Source organism: Leptopilina boulardi, unplaced genomic scaffold (genome assembly GCF_019393585.1).
Source record: "Leptopilina boulardi isolate dan_hultmark-lab unplaced genomic scaffold, ZJU_Lbou_2.1 LbouV2_208, whole genome shotgun sequence".
NCBI classification, from domain to species: Eukaryota; Metazoa; Arthropoda; class Insecta; order Hymenoptera; family Figitidae; genus Leptopilina; species Leptopilina boulardi.
In genome coordinates, this window is record NW_026137761.1 from 1,778,276 (window position 1) to 1,796,739 (window position 18,464).

General features: G+C 28.7%; 1 protein-coding gene and 1 non-coding gene across 2 annotated transcripts in view; both read right to left on the reverse strand.

The window, feature by feature from the left end:
• LOC127278579 (uncharacterized) overlaps positions 1-18,464 on the reverse strand; it is a 166,022-nt gene that overhangs the window by 111,366 nt on the left and 36,192 nt on the right. The gene's annotated exons all lie outside the window — the stretch shown is intronic.
• Positions 13,218-13,289, reverse strand: Trnat-cgu (transfer RNA threonine (anticodon CGU)). The gene has a single exon. It is a non-coding gene; the product is annotated as a tRNA-Thr (tRNA).

Genomic DNA, 18,464 nt, shown 5'->3' on the forward strand with positions numbered 1-18,464 from the left:
GAAACTTGTTACACGGAGGTTTTAGGGGTCACTAACAAATCCGAAGTCAAATTTTCAAAATGGCGGATAAATTTTTAAAAATTTATTGAATTCGCTTGAAACTTGTTACTCAGGGGTTTTCGGGCTCTCTGATTACGAATTTGAAGTCCGATTTTTAAAATCCAGGAAGGGGTAAACTTTGAATTAAAAAAAAATGTTGCACCACTCAAAAGAGCAGGAAAAAACCTTTCGAAATCATATAGATCAAAATTTTTTTTATCCTTTTATACATTAATATGCATCATTATGCTACTCGGTACTATCAAAGATGTTACAAAAAGTATAGTTATGTTACCCACTACAATCAAGATGTTACTCCGTATAATCTGGATTGTAACTGATAATCTACAGATATATGTAAGATCAAAATAATATACCAAAATTGTACTTAAAGCTTGGAGTGTTCAAGCTATTTTTGTACAGAGAAAATGATCTTTATTGTTTACTTTTGATCTATTACTCTCTAAACCTGAATTAGTAAAAATGTTTACTAATTTGAATTAGTGACTCACTTTTTGCTTCTGAATTAATATAATTTTACTAATTATTAGTAACTTTTACTAATAATTAGTAAAATTTAACTAATTCACTCACTTTTTGCTTCTAAATTAGTAAAATTTTACTAATTATTAGTAACTTTTACTAATAATTAGTAAAATTTAATTAACTCAGAAGCAAAAAGTGAGTCACTAATTCAAATTAGTAAACATTTTTACTAATTTAGATTTAGAGAGTACTATGTCAATAATATTGACAAATTAATTTTAATCATCACGAACTTAAAACTTATTTATTGTAAAACTTGGGGGGCCTCGCCCCCTGCGCGCCATCCCCCTATTTAAATTTTCAAAAAATATTAATTATTATTTTGATTAAATTTATATTTAATAAAATTTTTTTAAATTTGATCAGCAGAAATTTATGTATATTTTAATATAAACATAAACCTGTATATTTTAACTTGCATCCGTAAACGAAATTTTCATCTATTCTGAAATTAAAAAATTAATTAGGAAGGTAATGAGTTTTTATATTTTTTCAAAGATTAATTTTAGCCAAATTCTTTAAAAAAAAATTTTATTAGGTATTTCATTTTAAAGAATTTGTTTCCAACATGCACCACGGATGACGTGCTTCTAACCTGTGACTCTAATTTTGAGGGTATCAGAAAAAATAGTGACATAACCTCAAAATTAGTGTCATAAGTTAGAAGGACGTCATCCGGATTCTCGGTCAAATTCCGGAATCCAAAAACCCGAAAAGCAAATTCCCCACGAATGTCGGAATTTTCGAAGACTTTTTTCCCGAATAGCCAATTTCCCAAAAACTAAAATCTCGAATGTCGAAATTCCGGAAAATGTTTATAATGTTTTGAAAAAGATAAATCGTATCGAAGTGTGAAGTGTGAATCGATAGCAACTTTTTAATTGTTTTCATTTTTTCAAATTGCTGTCAGTCGCATAACCGTCATTTTATATTACTTTTTACATCTGATTTTTATTTGTTATTTTTGTATAAACTTTTTGGAAAAGTGTAAAATTTTTTGAAATGGAAAACGCCATAAATCTGGGGACAAAGTTGACATTGGAACACGGAGAGAAATTCGATTTGAAATATTAGGCTTCAATACTAGTAATTTAAGTCTCATTCCTAAAGTAGTCTACCTTTCTTGCTCCACGATGAAAAATTTAAAAATGAATGATAAAAGGGGAAAAACACGTTAATAGACTTTACGTATTAAGGTTCATATGCTTGCTTATAGACGGTGCAAAGCAGATGAATATATCGGTAGGTGTTTCTGGAATGAGTTCTACTCGAGTCTAGTACTGAGTCCTGAACGGACTATAATGTGAGCCAAGTAGTGTGGATCGTGTTATTTTCAACTGAATGCAATAACTAAAATTTTTTTGTAACATAAATTATGATATTTATTAATCAAAACATTCATATTTCTTGTAATTATTAATATACTAAATCTTTATCATTATTATTAATTTATATTTCTATCAGAAATTTATTTCAGATTTTTTATTGAATTTCCAATTGAACACTGAGAAAAATAATAATGTAATGGTATAATAAAATAATTTGGTAGAGCACTTTTAGTTAAGATTACAAAAATTTAGTTGACATAACAGTAACGAAAGAAGCAATCAATCGAGAAATTTAGTTGGCTGTACCAAAAATTTCGTTCAAGCTTTTGCGTCTGTTAACTGAATAATTTGGTTCTCCAAACCAAACCGTCTGAATGCTCAATTGCGCATGCGCTGTTCTCGTAAATATGGCTTATTTCTCTGTTTACGGATGTCACACGTTAACCATGCTTCGCTCTTCGTGTCGTCCAGTTTTATTCAAGTGTTTTCGGGATTTTTATGTGTTTCAGAAATTCGGTAAAAAAGTGTGTGTAGTGATGCATATCGAACAATATGATCAATAAATGGATAAATGTGGGAAATATGTTCGTTCTTCATGTGAAAATCGGACAAATGTCACTGTGTTTTGGTGAAAAGAAAATATGCAAATAAAATCTCGAGCACGTCAATTATGATCACGAGAATTTATTGGTTCGACATGCATCACTAAGTGCTTACAACAAAAAATTCTTTATTCTCATATTTTATAACATGGCTGTCGAGAGAATAAAGCTTGTTAAAAGAACGGAAGTTTTTCTCCAGCCTGTATACTTTATGAAAATAATTTACAGTCACATTGTCACTAGGATTCTTAGTGTAGTGGTCAGCGTTCTTGATTTGCGTTGCGTAGTCTGAGGGTTCGATCCCCAGCAGTGTTAGGTTTTTCCGCAATAGAAATTAATTTAAGTAGACATAGGGTGATAGGTAATATAAAGCGAAAAGAATAAAAGAGGATAACAAAAGTGATAAAATTAAGTGAAAAATAAAAAATATAAGTGTGAGCCAAAAAATAATTTGGTTGAGAAAAGAAAAAAATTTTTTTCATTTAACTAAATTTTTTGTTTGCTTAAAAACAATAAGTTAGTTGTGCAAAACAAAAAATTTGGTAGACCGAACAAAATGATTCAACGAAAAAATTTAGTAGCCCGAACCAAACGGATTAGTTGCACATATATCAAAAAAAAACTTCAGTGAACATTCCAAAAAAATGATAATTGCTTCCTCATGAAAGAAGATTCATCCATTTTAAAACAATAAAGCACGCACATTGCACACACTTTTCACAATTTTCACAATTTATAACTACACGAAGGCATATATGCATATATGACGTAAGGCCCGTTCCGGTAAGAGCAAGCAACACACTGATGTGAAAGCATAACACAACCCCGGCGCGTTGCAGATTTATTGTTGTGCCTATGATTGAACCCTTAACTACTTAGGAATAAATCTAAAGACTAATCTAATCATTGAAAAACTGAATTAAAATAAATGTAAATGTAATAATTGTATTCAATTTTTTGCAACTTATAATTCATTGCTTTTTCAAAATACTAAAATGTACAAAATTAATGTGACCGCTAATATGAACTTCAATTAAGATTACATTTCACTCTAAAACACGATCATAAAATTTATTTCATAATAATTCCTTTACGATTTAAAACAAATCACGGAAACTGATAGCACTCACTTAAAGGAAAATATTAGAGTTTTCTAAGATGTTTAGAATTCATTTTACTTTATAATCATTACTAAACTTTTAGGGATAGAAACCTAAAATTTTCTATTTATTCCTACGGTAATAGAAATTATTCCAATTGTTCTATACTCAGTCCGAAATCTCAATTTTCATTTTTCTTCGTGAAGGATATATTTATCAACGTTCGAAAAAAGAAAAGGGAAAGACTTATTGGGAGTGTGCTAGAGTTCGAGGGATTGTTCAACAATACGAAAAACACCGTAAAAATAATCAACAGCTCGAATATTTGAAAAAATTATCATATTTTATTGCTTTTAAAATTTTTTTATTATATATATATTTAATATTTTTTATATTCATATTTTATAAAAAAAAATCGAAAATAAATAATTTTGATTTTATAATAGATTTGAAATTTTTTTCGGGTTTAAAGACCTTCGAGAGTCCGTCTCAACTCCGTCAAAAACCAATGTTTTTGACATATATGACCTTGATAATTCTTTTTGTTGTACAAATATGTAGTTGACAATTATAATATCTCAACAGATTGTCTGCACAGGCCTTTTTTGAAAAGAAACAAACGCGAAATATAATATGATCGTCGAAATCGTCTTTGACATAGTAATAGAAACAATAAACATAATATAAATCACATCGGTATCGAAGACTCTGTACGAAAAACATATAGTGTACTACCTAACTAGCTCATTGTCAATACACTAAAATTCTGAACAAAGCCCGTAAATTTCAGCTCTGTACAAAACAGCTTGTACACTCCGTAGTCTGTCCAAAAATGCCTGTATATTCCGCGCTTTGTAAACAATTTCGTTTTAACCGTATTTTAAGATTCATGATACGCAATTCTCTTGCGCCGAAAACAATAAGAAAAACGCCTCTTAGAATTTTGGCCATGTTAAATTTTTTCTTTTTATTCTAAAACGTCTCTCTGACTTCCTTGCATGTGAATCTCCGGCTTCCTACTTTTAAAATATTTTACGGAAGCTGTTCGGCTCCCAGCGCTAACTCTTGAATACAGAGGAGAGTTCTGGACTCTCTTCCTACGTGGACCGCATTTGTAGAATCGTGACACGCAAACTGAATACGGAATCGGCACATTTCTACGACAATTCTTTCTAATAGGCTTGACTTGACTTATCGATTTTCTCGAGTCATTATCCTTCGAGTCAAATAGGTGAAATTTGCCCATGATTGTTATTTACAGTTGTCAGATCAAGGAAAAGAAAGTCATTTTTCTTATTTGTTTTCAGTTTTTACAAGATATCAAAATTATATATTTTATACATCCTCATAGTATTCACTCTCAATGTATATTCTCTCGGAAGAAAGAAACTGCAGAAAACTTCATTACTATATATTTATAGTGATTTTCGTCAAACCCTATTGCACAAAACAGTACAAAAAAAATCGTGAAATGTTTGCAAATGCTACAACTAGTTAGTCGTTAGTCGCTCTAGAGTTAAAATTTTTGTTCGCTTCTGTTGTCTAGCCCAGTAAAAAAACTAATTCAGATGAATTGAAATGAATTAACTTTTTTGGCAAGGTCCAATTCGTATTTGTCGCTAAGCAAGATTCAGTGAATCCCTTTGTATAAGGTAAATGCACTAGTAATCGTCACCTTAAGCCGAATTGACAACTATAATTGAGTATTAAACAATGTTAAACGGTATTTCTAAACTAATAATTAATATTTACGAATAAATTAAAGTCTAAAGAAGCATAATTAACTCTTGTTTTTTTAAAAATAGTATTATTGTTAATAATTATGTATAAATAAAGTTCATAACATGCAAATGTGTAAGTTATCGGCAGAGATGAAAACTGATTGCCTTAGTGATCGTCATACGTGAAAGCATTAGTAATCGGCAGTAATATTAAAATATGAAAACAAACTTTTTAAATTGATTTTCTTATATATTATAGTATAATTATAGCAATTCACTGTTAGAAAAATCTGTATTACTTTTAATATATTGTATATGAAGCAAATATGCAATACTAGAACTGAAATTTGATATACATTTACATTCAATTTAAGGTTATGTGACTGTTAGGTATGTAATGTTAATTTTTAGTAACTTTTCTCGTCAAATACTGAATGGTGATATATTGTTAAATAATTATTATAAAACACTTGAATAAAATAATTAGAAAATGTGGGGTTAGGAGTGTCCGATTTTCTAACAATTTTTATGCTTTTTATTATATTTATTTGACAATATATCAATATTTTCGTACTTCACAACCATTCTTTATCATATTTTAAATTCCTCCACAAAATTTCATCTCAATCAATTCAGCATTTTACGAGATAAGTTACGGACAAATTAACATTACAGACCTAACAGTCTACAGTGGGCTAGAAAGCATCCAAAAGCGGCCATAATTCAAAATTTCAACGAATTTATATGAAACTAGATATTTAAGGGTTTTCGGGGTCGCTGATTACGAATGTAAGGTTAGATTTACGAAATTCAAAATTGGGAACCCAATATGGTTGATTTTCTAAAAAAATTGTTAGATAATCATGAAACGTGTTTTATTTATAATTAAAACGTCTGCGGTTTACCTACATAACCTGTAGTTTCTAGGGTCTACCACGAGAAGGTAATAGTACGATTAGAAATAAAAATAAAAAAAAAATAAAAACAAAAAAAGGATAGATATAAGACAAACGAGTATCTATGTACATAGACCAAAATATGTCTTTGTAAAAAATGATTTTCAAGGAAAAAATTTTCACCTTATTTTGTATATAACTCCATCAAATTAAAAAATGGGCAATTTTAATTGAAAATACATTTAATTAAGAAGGGATTATACGCTTAGTCACCTTTATATCTTGCGAAAGTAAGGAGAACTAACAAACAATAGAAAGTGCATTTCAAAAAAATTAACATTTCTCGATGTTAAATGTGCTTTATTTTTTACAATATAGAGTAATTTTAATTTAATATTATTATTTTTCAATATAATACATGTCATTTAAAAGAAATAAAATTTTTAAGTTTTTTTTTATTTAGGGGAGAGTTGTCAGGGTTGGACAGTGGTCAGACTTGAGCCATCGCGTTTATTTTGTTTTATCACACTAGCGACATCAGTCTTTGTATGTAAGTACTTGTTAGCAATGTCAAGGAACTTTTCACATGTGTTAATGTGTTGCAGTGAAGTAGGCGGACAATAAAAAGACGTATTATGCGAGTCAGTGCTATACGCTAAATAAACATTTTTTTTTTGGTTTCAAAAGAAGACAATTAGCAGAAAAAATATGTCAAAGACAAAGTAAGTTGACTAAAATTGTTCATTAAGATGTTATATGAAAATGTGAAGCGTAATTTGGTGTTTGTATCCTTCGTTTATTTTGTGTGTGATGATTTAGAATTTTACTGGAATCGACGAGATTCGTTTGGATTCGCATAGTATTCGACAAATTCGAACGTCCTTTTCAATAATCGTCGGTAATCTCCAATTAAAATACAATATATTCAGAATCAAGAAATTTACATTTTCTTATGTTAATTGATGAATATTCGGAAGATACCTAGTATATTCTCTACATTACAAATCGGGTATTCGAGAGTGAACAGCCCCTCGGTAATAATAAGAAAATAATTTAGTTGGCGTTACTAAAATACAGTTGTCACAACAGAATAAAAAATGTCAATAAATCGGGAAGTTTAGTTGGCTCTACCAAAAAATATATTTGAAGCTTTCATGTTTACGAACTAAATAGTTTGGTTCCAAGTACTAAATCGCTGGCATGCTAAATTGCGCACGCGCTGTTCTCGTAAATATGGCGTCGCTTCCTATTCACGGGATGTTAACGTTCGCGTCATGAAGTTTCAGTATTAAAGTTTTTAATGTTTTTCAGACATTATTTTAAAAAAAGTTTGTGTAGTGAAAATAAATAAATAAAACTTGTTAAAAGAACGAAAGTTTTTTCCAGCCTTTATACATTGTGAAAATGATTTAATCTCAAATTGTTAGTAGGATTTGTAGAGTACAGTACAATTTCGGTAAGTGTCGGGTGGTGATTAAAATTCAATTTACCTACTTCAAATTCATAATTAAAAACATTATTTTTATTTTATTAATGTCCATATTTGAAAACGTTTTTATACGGCACTGGTTTTTGATGCGCCAGCGCACGCAAAAAGTAGGAGCAAGACACCCGACACTTACCAAGATTATAGGCGTGGAAAAAATCCGACACATATCGAGATCCGACACTTACCGAAATTGTACTGTAGTGGTCAGCGTTCTCGACTTGCGTTGCGTAGTCTGAGGGTTCGAGCCTCAGCAGTGTTAGGTTTTTTCCGCGATCGAAATTAATTTATGTAGGCATAGGTATATTATATATAAAGCGAAAAGGATGAACCAAAAAATAAGTTGGTTGAGAAGACAAAAAAAATTTTTCATTTAACAAAATTTTTTGATTGCTTAAAAACAATAATTTAGTTGTGCGAAACAAAAAATTTTGTAGACCGAACAAAACGATTCATCAAAAAAAATTAGTTCTGACAACCAAACGGCCTAGTTGCATCTATATTAAATAAAAAATTTGATAGAGAGAACCAAACTTTGGTAGATGATACTAAACATTTTTCTCAGTGTATGACGCTAAACGACGCGTGAGTCAGGGTTGAGCCACCCAAAAATTTTGCAATTATTATGAAGCGTTCTTTGCAATGGAAATCCATTTGTCGACTTAAAGAGGTGTCAAAAACTTAATTTCCATTGGAAAAAAAGGAAATACAAATTTTTGATAATCTTTTTTCTCTTTTCAGACCAACTTCACGATGCAAGCGAAAATGTGAGAATTAGAAAATAAGGTCTGTTTATTTGAATTTCGTGGTTCCTCTACTCCTTACTAAGTGTATTTGAGCGACATTCTATCATTTGAAGGTCATTATTAATCATTTATCTGCATATTTCATTGATTTTCTACAGTGGCTCAACCCTGACTAATTTTTTTTTAATTCTCTATAACTCCGAAACTTTTTGTCAAATATTTTTACAATGTTTAGCAAAAACATTGCATTTTAGTAGATCTTTCGAACAATATGCGAGAAATCCCGAAATTCTGCCTACAGAGGAAGTTATAGAGAAAAGTCAAAACTATGTCCAACCCTGACTACTTTCCCCTAATAATTAATTTAATTTATTTTGAATCATTCCACTTATTATTTATTAATTATTTTAATGTACAATTAAGTTTTTATGTTGTAGATTTATTTTTGGATCATTTCGCTTACATTTTTTTCCTTCTTTTATTCAGTTGATTTTTGCATCCTTTAAATTATATATTTTAATGTAGTTCAACAAAAATAAGTAGATAGACTGATATATCTCGAAATTGTTCGGCATTATTGAAAATTTTGCAATGAAAAGTCTGTCCATGTATCGAAATATTTTCGTCGATCGTATCAAAGCAACTTTATTACACTGCAAGTCTTGCCTGACCAGCGAGAAGGTAACGACAGGTTTATCCCAATAAGGGCATGATCTGTGTGTGGCCTGAATCGACTGAAAAATACCATCTTTTTATTGGCAGAACCAGTTATTCTCGTTGGTGGCACATTGAAAAAAAGTTGAATCGAAACAATGCCGTATATTCCTTTAAAACTCTATGTGGGAACAAACTAAATACGCTTAAGCAACATTTCCAATTTACCAATAATACTAAAACATATATATATATCCACGAAGTAGTATAAGGAGACCCCACTGCTATATTAAGCCCACGAAAAGTTGAAGCTGATTTCCCCGTTTCTCTTACAATTAGCGGAGGAGTCGAACCTATCGGAAAAGTTGGGAACTAGTTACCCACACTGACACAAAATGTGTATATTCAGTTACTAACACATAGAACTTTCGCAAAATGGCTACCGTGACATAACCTGCATAAACTGATTGTTTTTATATCGCTTTGTTTTTTTCTGGTTTTTGTAAATAATTTAAAGAAAAATAAGGAAATATATGATTAGTTGTTCTATTAAAGGTTGCAAAACAAATTGTGTTAAAGACAATACAAAATATAAATCTATTTACAAAACTATTTTCAATGAAATCCAAATAATAATGATGAGTTTCATTTTAAATAAAAATATATTTTTTTCACAACCATAATTAAAATAAAATTAAAACAGTTTAATAATTTATATTCACTTGCAGTTACTACTTTTACTTCGTTACTGTGTTTTTACACAACACAAATAATTATATCATGTTTATTATATCCATGGAGATTCCATGTTTACATCGCTCATATCACTTTTAGCAGACGAAATTTGGGAGGTATCAAATTCTCCCGTTAGGGTTCGACACCTCCGTTAATTGTAAGAGAAACGGGGAAAACGGCTTCAGCTTTCCCAGACAGTGTGGTCTCCTTATACTACTCCATGATTTTTTCTCACTCAAAGTTCATTTTCCACGCGTGTTTACATTGCAAACAGAGAGAAAGATCATATGTATATGTCACGCTCCACGAGAAAAGGGACCTAACGCGACAAAAAATTAATTTCCAGTTTTATGTGCGAATCAATAGTATTTGAGTTGCTCTTTCATATAGAAATGTCAAAAATAATATTTTTCTAATTACTTTTTTTGGAATAAAGCTTTAAGGTATCACATCGGTAAAACCGTTTTCTATAAATTTTCTTGAAAATTTTCCAATATGTTACTTATTATCATTCTTGACAAATTTGCAAAATATGAAGAATTTTCGCCGTATGGAACCAGAGATATTAGCAATCAAAGTTGCTTATTTTGTATGGGAGACGGGACTAATGTATGGGGGAGAAGTACATTTTCATAAATATCATCAGAAGTTTTCTATAAATTTTTTTCAAAAACTAATGTTGAATTCACGAATAAATTTGGAACTAAAATATACAAAGAAATTTATAATTTACCGTGCCGTTTATTTGTAATTATAAATTAAAAATTCTATTTCATGACGTCATTTGCAATATATAGCACACCCGCCACTTTGATGTGGCAACATCGCAGGATGGTTACATTAGTTAGAGAGAGAAACCCTAGTAGAGAAATTCACCGTAATCAAAGCGAGACTTATAGCGACGTTGTCAAACCTCCTACTCCTTCTAATCGCTGCTAGTGTGGGGTATACGTGTACGAGTGTATTTGTAGAAGTAGGTACAGTGAGTGACTATACACCGCAATGAGAAGAGAAACATTGTCATGCGAAAGTGAGAAACTTTTCTCATCGATGAGTGAGTGAAATCAAGGTTGCCAACCTAGAAGACGTGTTGGTAAGGTAGGTATTGAATAGTTTCTTAAGAAAAAATTCATTACCTACCTTACCAACACGTCTTCTAGGTTGGCAACCTTGATTTCACTCACTCATCGATGAGAAAAGTTTCTTACTTTCGCATGACAATGTTTCTCTTCTCACTGCGGTGTATAGTCACTCAGTATGGGCTGAGAGTATAGGGAGTTGAGGGCGAAAGTATAGTGCGGGAAGTAGTAATGCGAGCTACAAACTTTTGACTCCGATTAGTGCCGATGTGATACCTTAAACATGACTATGTCAATCGCGTTCCAGCACGGACTACGGAAACCATCCCCACCACCACTACTACTAGTATACTTGTTGTATCCGTGAGACGTAGGAACGATATAGTAGTAAGGTAGTGGGGCTGATATTCGCTGGCGCGTCTCAGCTAATCAGAACGTTCGACTTTAAACGCCTTTCTTGTATAATTCTGTTTTGTCGCGTTAGGCCCCTTTTCTCGTGGAGCGTCACAAATTATAAAAAGATTTCGCCGCTGTCTCCAATATGGGTCATTCCATGTCAAATGTACGAAAGCCATGTTTTTGACAAGGTTAGGTAAGAAATTGGTCATTCCATAACAAGTGTAACCAACCATTGTACTAACCATGCCAAAAACATGGGTTCGTTACACTTGATATGAAATGACCCATATATATACCTATATTAGTATTTTAGTTTTGATTTCAACCTCAAACCCACAGACCAATGGGCGTGGAACGACCCATATAACTACTTATATTAGTATTAAAACGAAAATAACTTCAAAATTCAAGATCATAGATCAAACATAACCTTAAAATTCGAGGGCAAAGTTTCCAAGATTTAATGTCAGAGATCAAATATAACATCAAAATTCTAGGACATAGGTTTCCAGGATTCAAGGCTTTAGTTCAAACATAACCTCAAAATTCAAGGACATTGGTCATTTGAAACTATGTCGGACAAACATAACTTCAAATTCTCCTAAACAAGAAACGAACATAACCTTAAAATTTAGATATAAAATTTTAATAATTTTAATACTTACAGGGGGCGTAGCTCCCTAGTGATATATATATATATGAGGCAAAATGTCCGAGCCCTATATGAAGTATTTTGGATAAGTAGATTGTTAATAAACAATTAGTTAACATTGCAATTGTTTATTAACAATCTACTTATCCAAAATACTTCATATAGGGCTCGTTGGATGCGGAATTAGCTTAACTTTCAATTGGTTAGTATAGATTTACAATAACTTTATTTGTTTGTAAGATATTTAATTTTTTATTGTTATTTAACTAAAATTGAACAAAAATACTTCATATAGGGTTTTTGGATGCTTGTTGTTAGTAAAAAATAAAATATTTTACAAACAAATAAAGTTATTGTAAATCTAAACTAACCAATTGAAAGTTAAGCTAATTCCGCATCCAACGAGCCCTATATGAAGTATTTTGGATAAGTAGATTGTTAATAAACAATTGCAATGTTAACTAATTGTTTATTAACAATCTACTTATCCAAAATACTTCATATAGGGCTCGTTGGATGCGGAATTACGTTAACTTTCAATTACTAACTTCAGAAGTACGGTAACTTTATTCGTTTGTAAAATATTTCATTTGTTATAAACATTAATTAATTAATTAATTAATATCTCAAAAACATTAAAAGATCCCACTCTGAAAATTACATGTTTTGTAGGAAATTAGTCAAGCTTTCCATTGAGATAGTTAAAAATAATTTTAAAAAATCCGATTTTGAGATAAACGTAAATTAACATTTTGACCTTGAATTTCAAGGTCAAATGTTATTTGAAAAAAAAAATTTTTATTAACAGCGTGTAGCTCGTCAAAAAAGCTTCAAAAATCATTATATATATGTTAACTTTTATGCATTCTACTTATAAATATTGTACATTGAAAAAAATTTTTTTTTTCAAAAGTCAAAAATTAAAAACGTTGTAATTCAAAAACTATTTTATTAAATTCAATAATAATTGATTTTTAGACTTTCACAAACAATAACAACATTTTAGAAAAGTATGGATTAAATTCGAGAACTTTTAATTTTTTGTTCGGACATTTCAGGAATTTTGCCTCATATATATTATTATTATTATTATTATTATAGATTTTTATAAAAAATTATAAATCGCTAAAAAATTCATATTAGAGATTAAAATGAGATATGAGTTTCTGTTAATTTAAAATACTTGAATTTCAAAAACGCTTAATATATAATTATGCTCTGTAAAAAAAACTTATGCCTCCTGTGAGGTTTGAACTCACGACCCCTGGTTTACGAGACCAGTGCTCTACCACTGAGCTAAAGAGGCCTTGAACATTAGGCCGTGCAGGACGTTTCTAAAACAGAGCCTCCAAATTGTTTAAAATAGTTTTTCGTTAAATATTACACTAAACTCATTCATGTAATTATTGTGCAATTAATAACTCTTATTTGATTGATAAAGTCAAAAATAATTGACATATACTTTTATATCTTCCGAAAAATATTTTCTTTTAATTGTTTTTAATTTTTATTAATATTATTGACATAAAATATAAATTAAGTGAATCACATTACTGGATTAAATTTTGACATTGCTTTATGGAGGTTGATTTGTATATGAATCTATCAATCCGTTGAATGTGTTTTCAGGAGCGGAAGAAAATATCGATTTGACCTCGTAATGTAAAAAGAGACGTATTTAGGTCATAGATCCCTGCTGATTCAATTGACACCTTCCGTTTAAATGTAAAAAAAGGGAAGTTTTTGATGCTCCCTCCTTCCTCACTTTTTCCTTTTCTTTTACATTTTCACTCAGAAAGGGACAGATGTTGCCCCAGTCCTGAAGATTTTGGGCAAAGACCCTTTTCATATAGGAGATCAAGCTCTTTGAGACACAATAATAGCTCGACGATATGTGCTTGCTAGAGCCATTGTATGAGTTAAAGCAGATGTTATCCCTTCAATACGCTTTACATATACATATCCAACTTTCTATGATGAACAAAAACTATATTATTGTCTCGCAACTACCATTGACACATAGCAACAGTTTTTCACTTTTCTAAAAATATTGTCACTTTAAATAATTATAAGATTACGAGCGCAGTAGTCAAAGGTGACTCATATTATGCGATTCAATTTGTATGCGATAATTGTGTATAGGAATTTGGTTGTTTTATTAAATGAAGATTTAAGTGAAATTATTTATAGAATAGTGTCTTAAGGTCGAGGATGTCTGGCATCCTGTATATGACTCAATTCAAGATCCCCCACCGGAAGTTACAGGACAAAGAAAACATTCATGAAAGACCTCGCTCCTGAATTTTTTAACTTTGATTTTCAATTGCATGGATCAAGCTGAATTCAGCTAAAATTTACTTTTAAAACTGTTGTTACGTGAAATTTCACAAAAATTAGAAAATTCTATTATTATCTATTATCTATATCTATTATATCTAAATTCTCTTCTAATATTAAAATTCTAAAATTATTCGAACACTGAGAAAACTACAGGGGTAAATTTGGAGTCAAAATAAAAAAATGGAAATTATTAAAGAGTATTGTTTTTAAATTTGACAGTTAACAGTGATAAATTGATAACCTTTCATTCTCAACTTTAAAAATTTTCTTTTTAATCTACAAAATAGTTATTTCGTATTCTTATAAAATTAAGTACTTTCTTCATTTAAAATCTTAAAATTACTGAAAATCATATAATAATTATTAATTCAAGAAAATTTTAAATAAGAAATAATAAAAAGGAAACCTACACTGAAAAAAAATTTATTTGGAACAAATAAAAAGTATTTGATCCAAATACACATTTACTAGACATAAGTATTTTATTTTATCGTATCAAATAAATAGTTATTTGAATCAAATACAAAATATTCAAATCAAATAAATGGAATATTCAAAGCTAATAAATAATTATTTGAATCAATTATAAAAATTATTTCATTCAATACTGCAAGTTTTTTGATTCAAATAAATATTTATTTGCATTATTAAAATATTTTTCTTGAAACAACTAAAAATTTTCTTGAATCAAATATTCGATTATTTGTCATAAGTAATTGTTTTAATTGAAACTAAAACTTCTTTAATTGCAGCAATTATTATTTTATTTGATCCAAATACATAATTTATTTGCATAAAATGTAAGAATTTTTTGATTCAAATAAATCAAAATTTTAATTGAATAAATAACATATTTATTTACTAATTCTTCCATTTCTAAATTAAATTCTTACTCAAATAAATAAATTAAAAAATATGTAATTTCTACATACTATGATCGGATATTTTCATTTTTCAACTAATTCATACATAGAATTAATGATTAAACGCAAACCTGAGAAATAAATAAATCTAACGCATGGGGGGAATCGAACCTACGACCTACGGACTATGAGTCTAACGCTTTACTAACTATACGTTACGCACGCTATGTGAAAACGAATGTTAACTTCTTGATGTCATTTAAACTTGCAAAAGACCTAACTCAGAAAAGTGCTTAACATCATTTAGTTAAAATTAAGATATTAAATTATATTTTCCAATTAAATGCAATTTTTAAAATATAATTAATTATAAGCTTCATGATTATTATCATGAATTCTCCCAGGTGAATTTTCAAAAAAAGTGTAAATATATTTTTATTAAAAACGCGTTTTTCGTTGTTCTGAATCATTCACAGAAAAAACCTGAATTCAAATTGAGTATAGATTCTATACTCAATTTGATTCGCAACAAAAATGAAACTGGTTGTTTCATTTCGAGTTCTAAGGTAAAAGTATCAAAATGAAACAGGCAAGTTTCATTTTGAGAAAAAGAAAAATGGAAAAATATTGTGAAATAACGAATAATTTTGCACAAAAACATGAAATATAATAATTACAAAGAAGTAAATAACACGCTAGACTTAATATATTTGATTAAAAATTGCTTGTAATCGCGTAATAAAATAATAAAGGAAATATGTTTTTAGGTTAGAAAAATGAAAACATGTGTTTTGACAACAGGAACGGTACTGCCAACTTAAATAATAGCGGTAAATTTAAAAACTTATGAAATTAATTATTATCTACGTAAATAATAATAAATAATTTTTATTTAAAAACTTCTAAATATTCGTACTGGTCAAAATAATCTTTCTGGTGTTGTTGAAATATTAGAAACAATAATTGAAATACAAAATTACTCTGCTTATGATGCCAACTTAGAAATCTGAAATTCCAGCCAATACATATCATTTTGAATAACATGAAGTTTGTCCCATACTCATTTCGATACCCAAAAGAAAATGAGTTGCAACAAAAATGAGTCCAAGTTTTTTCTGTGTTGTAAACATTAATTTTTTGTTAATGAAAAAATATTTGACTTTTGGACTTAGAATATTAAATAATATATATAAATAAATGAATAGTATCAAATAACTCATTATTCTCATTACACTTAAATATTTAATTGGTCAAAATATTTTATTTTCCTTTAATAAAATAGTGTATTAACATTAAATAACGCATTATTTATATTAAATAATTTAATTAATTAGAATTAATAAATTTATTGTATCAAATACTTTTTATTTGTTTCAATGAAATGTAATATTTGAGTGAAATAAATAAATTAATTGTTTCAAGTAAATCATTATTATCATTTCAAATAAATATTTAATCGATTAAAATATTTTGTCCAAGTCTGGGAGTGTAGAGACCACATTGGATCGAATTTCAATATTGGCCCAATATTCAAAAATATAAAAAATCAAACTTCATAGCCAAGATTAAAAAAATTAATTATTAAAACTAAAATATAATAAATTTTTTTTTATATTTATATATTATATTTTATTATATATAATAACATTATTATTTCCCTTCGGATCAAAGGTTATATACACTGAAAAAAAATTTATTTGATTCAAATACTTTAAATTATTTGATAAATATTTAATTGGTTCAAATACTTTTTATTTGGATCAAAAAAATATGTATTTGATTCAAATAACTTGAATTATTTGAATCGCATTTATTTGAACCAAATAAATCGTATTTGGTTCAATTAAATAATAATAATAATTTGACACAATAAATTTATGTAATTGATACAAATAAACTGAATTATTTAATACCGACAGGTCTCTATTTACATTAACAAATAATTTTTCAATGAATTTTTTAAAATGTTTTTATCATTTTATCGTCTTTGGAAGACCCAAATACGTAAGTATACCAATTTTCCATTAATTTCACTAAGATTTGTACCAGCTTAATGTTTTGAAAATTAATTAAATTCGAGAATAAAAAATTTGCAGTTTTTTCCATTATTATTAAAAATAATAATCCTACAAAAAAAATTTCATTAACGAAAAAGATGCGCATTTTTATTCTCTATATGTCAGTCATTTTCAAAATTCAAAATTCCGAATTTTATTTTTTATCTGTTCTGACCGTCTTGACTGGCTCCAGAGCGACCGGCCCGAGCGCAAATCGAGTTACACGATCCGGCTCCTCAATTACATATTTTTTAATTTATTTATTTGAGTAAGAATTTAATTTAGAAATGGAAGAATTAGTACATAAATATGTTATTTATTCAATTAAAATTTTGATTTATTTGAATCAAAAAATTCTTACATTTTAAGCAAATAAATTATGTATTTGGATTAAATAAAATAATAATTGCCGCAATTAAAGAAGTTTTAGTTTCAATTAAAACAATTACTTATGACAAATAATCAAATATTTGATTTAAGAAAATTTTTACACTGAAAAAAAAATAGTATTGAATCAAGAAAATTTTACTTGCTTCAAGTAAACCGTGGAATTGAATAGGGACAAGTCAATTACGGCGCATTGGTTCAAGTAAACGATTGTCTTGAGATAGTATATTTGGGACGAGAGCATATATTCTTGATCCAAGAAAATATGGAATTCGAGCAATATATTAATCAACTTGTAACAAATGTAAAATACATTAAAGGAAGAAAATATTTTCTTGTTCTGAGAATATATGTAGTCAAATCAATTGTTTCATTTGATTCATTCAAATCTTTGCAATATTGGATCAAGTAAGACAAGATTTAAATCAAAATATTATTTATATTGTGAGGAGACCATATGTTCTTGGTCCAAGAAAATATGGAATTCGTCTAAGAAGTTTATTGACTTCTAAGAAATGTAAAATATATTAAGTCAAGATTATATATATATTAACTCAAGAAAATATTTTCTTGACTTGAGAAAACTTATGGAGTTGAACCAAAAAAATATTTTTCCAATACAAGTAAATATTTACTTGAATTTACCCCCCCCCCCTCCTACACTCCTTCCTTATCCCACCATGTCTAATTCTTAAGTCAAACATTTTTATTTATTATTAACATTCATATTTTTTATTATTTATTTAAATAATGTTTATTTTTCATATACATTTATATTTAATTAATACTTAACACAACTAAAACAAGTATACCTTGAATGAAAATTTTTCACGG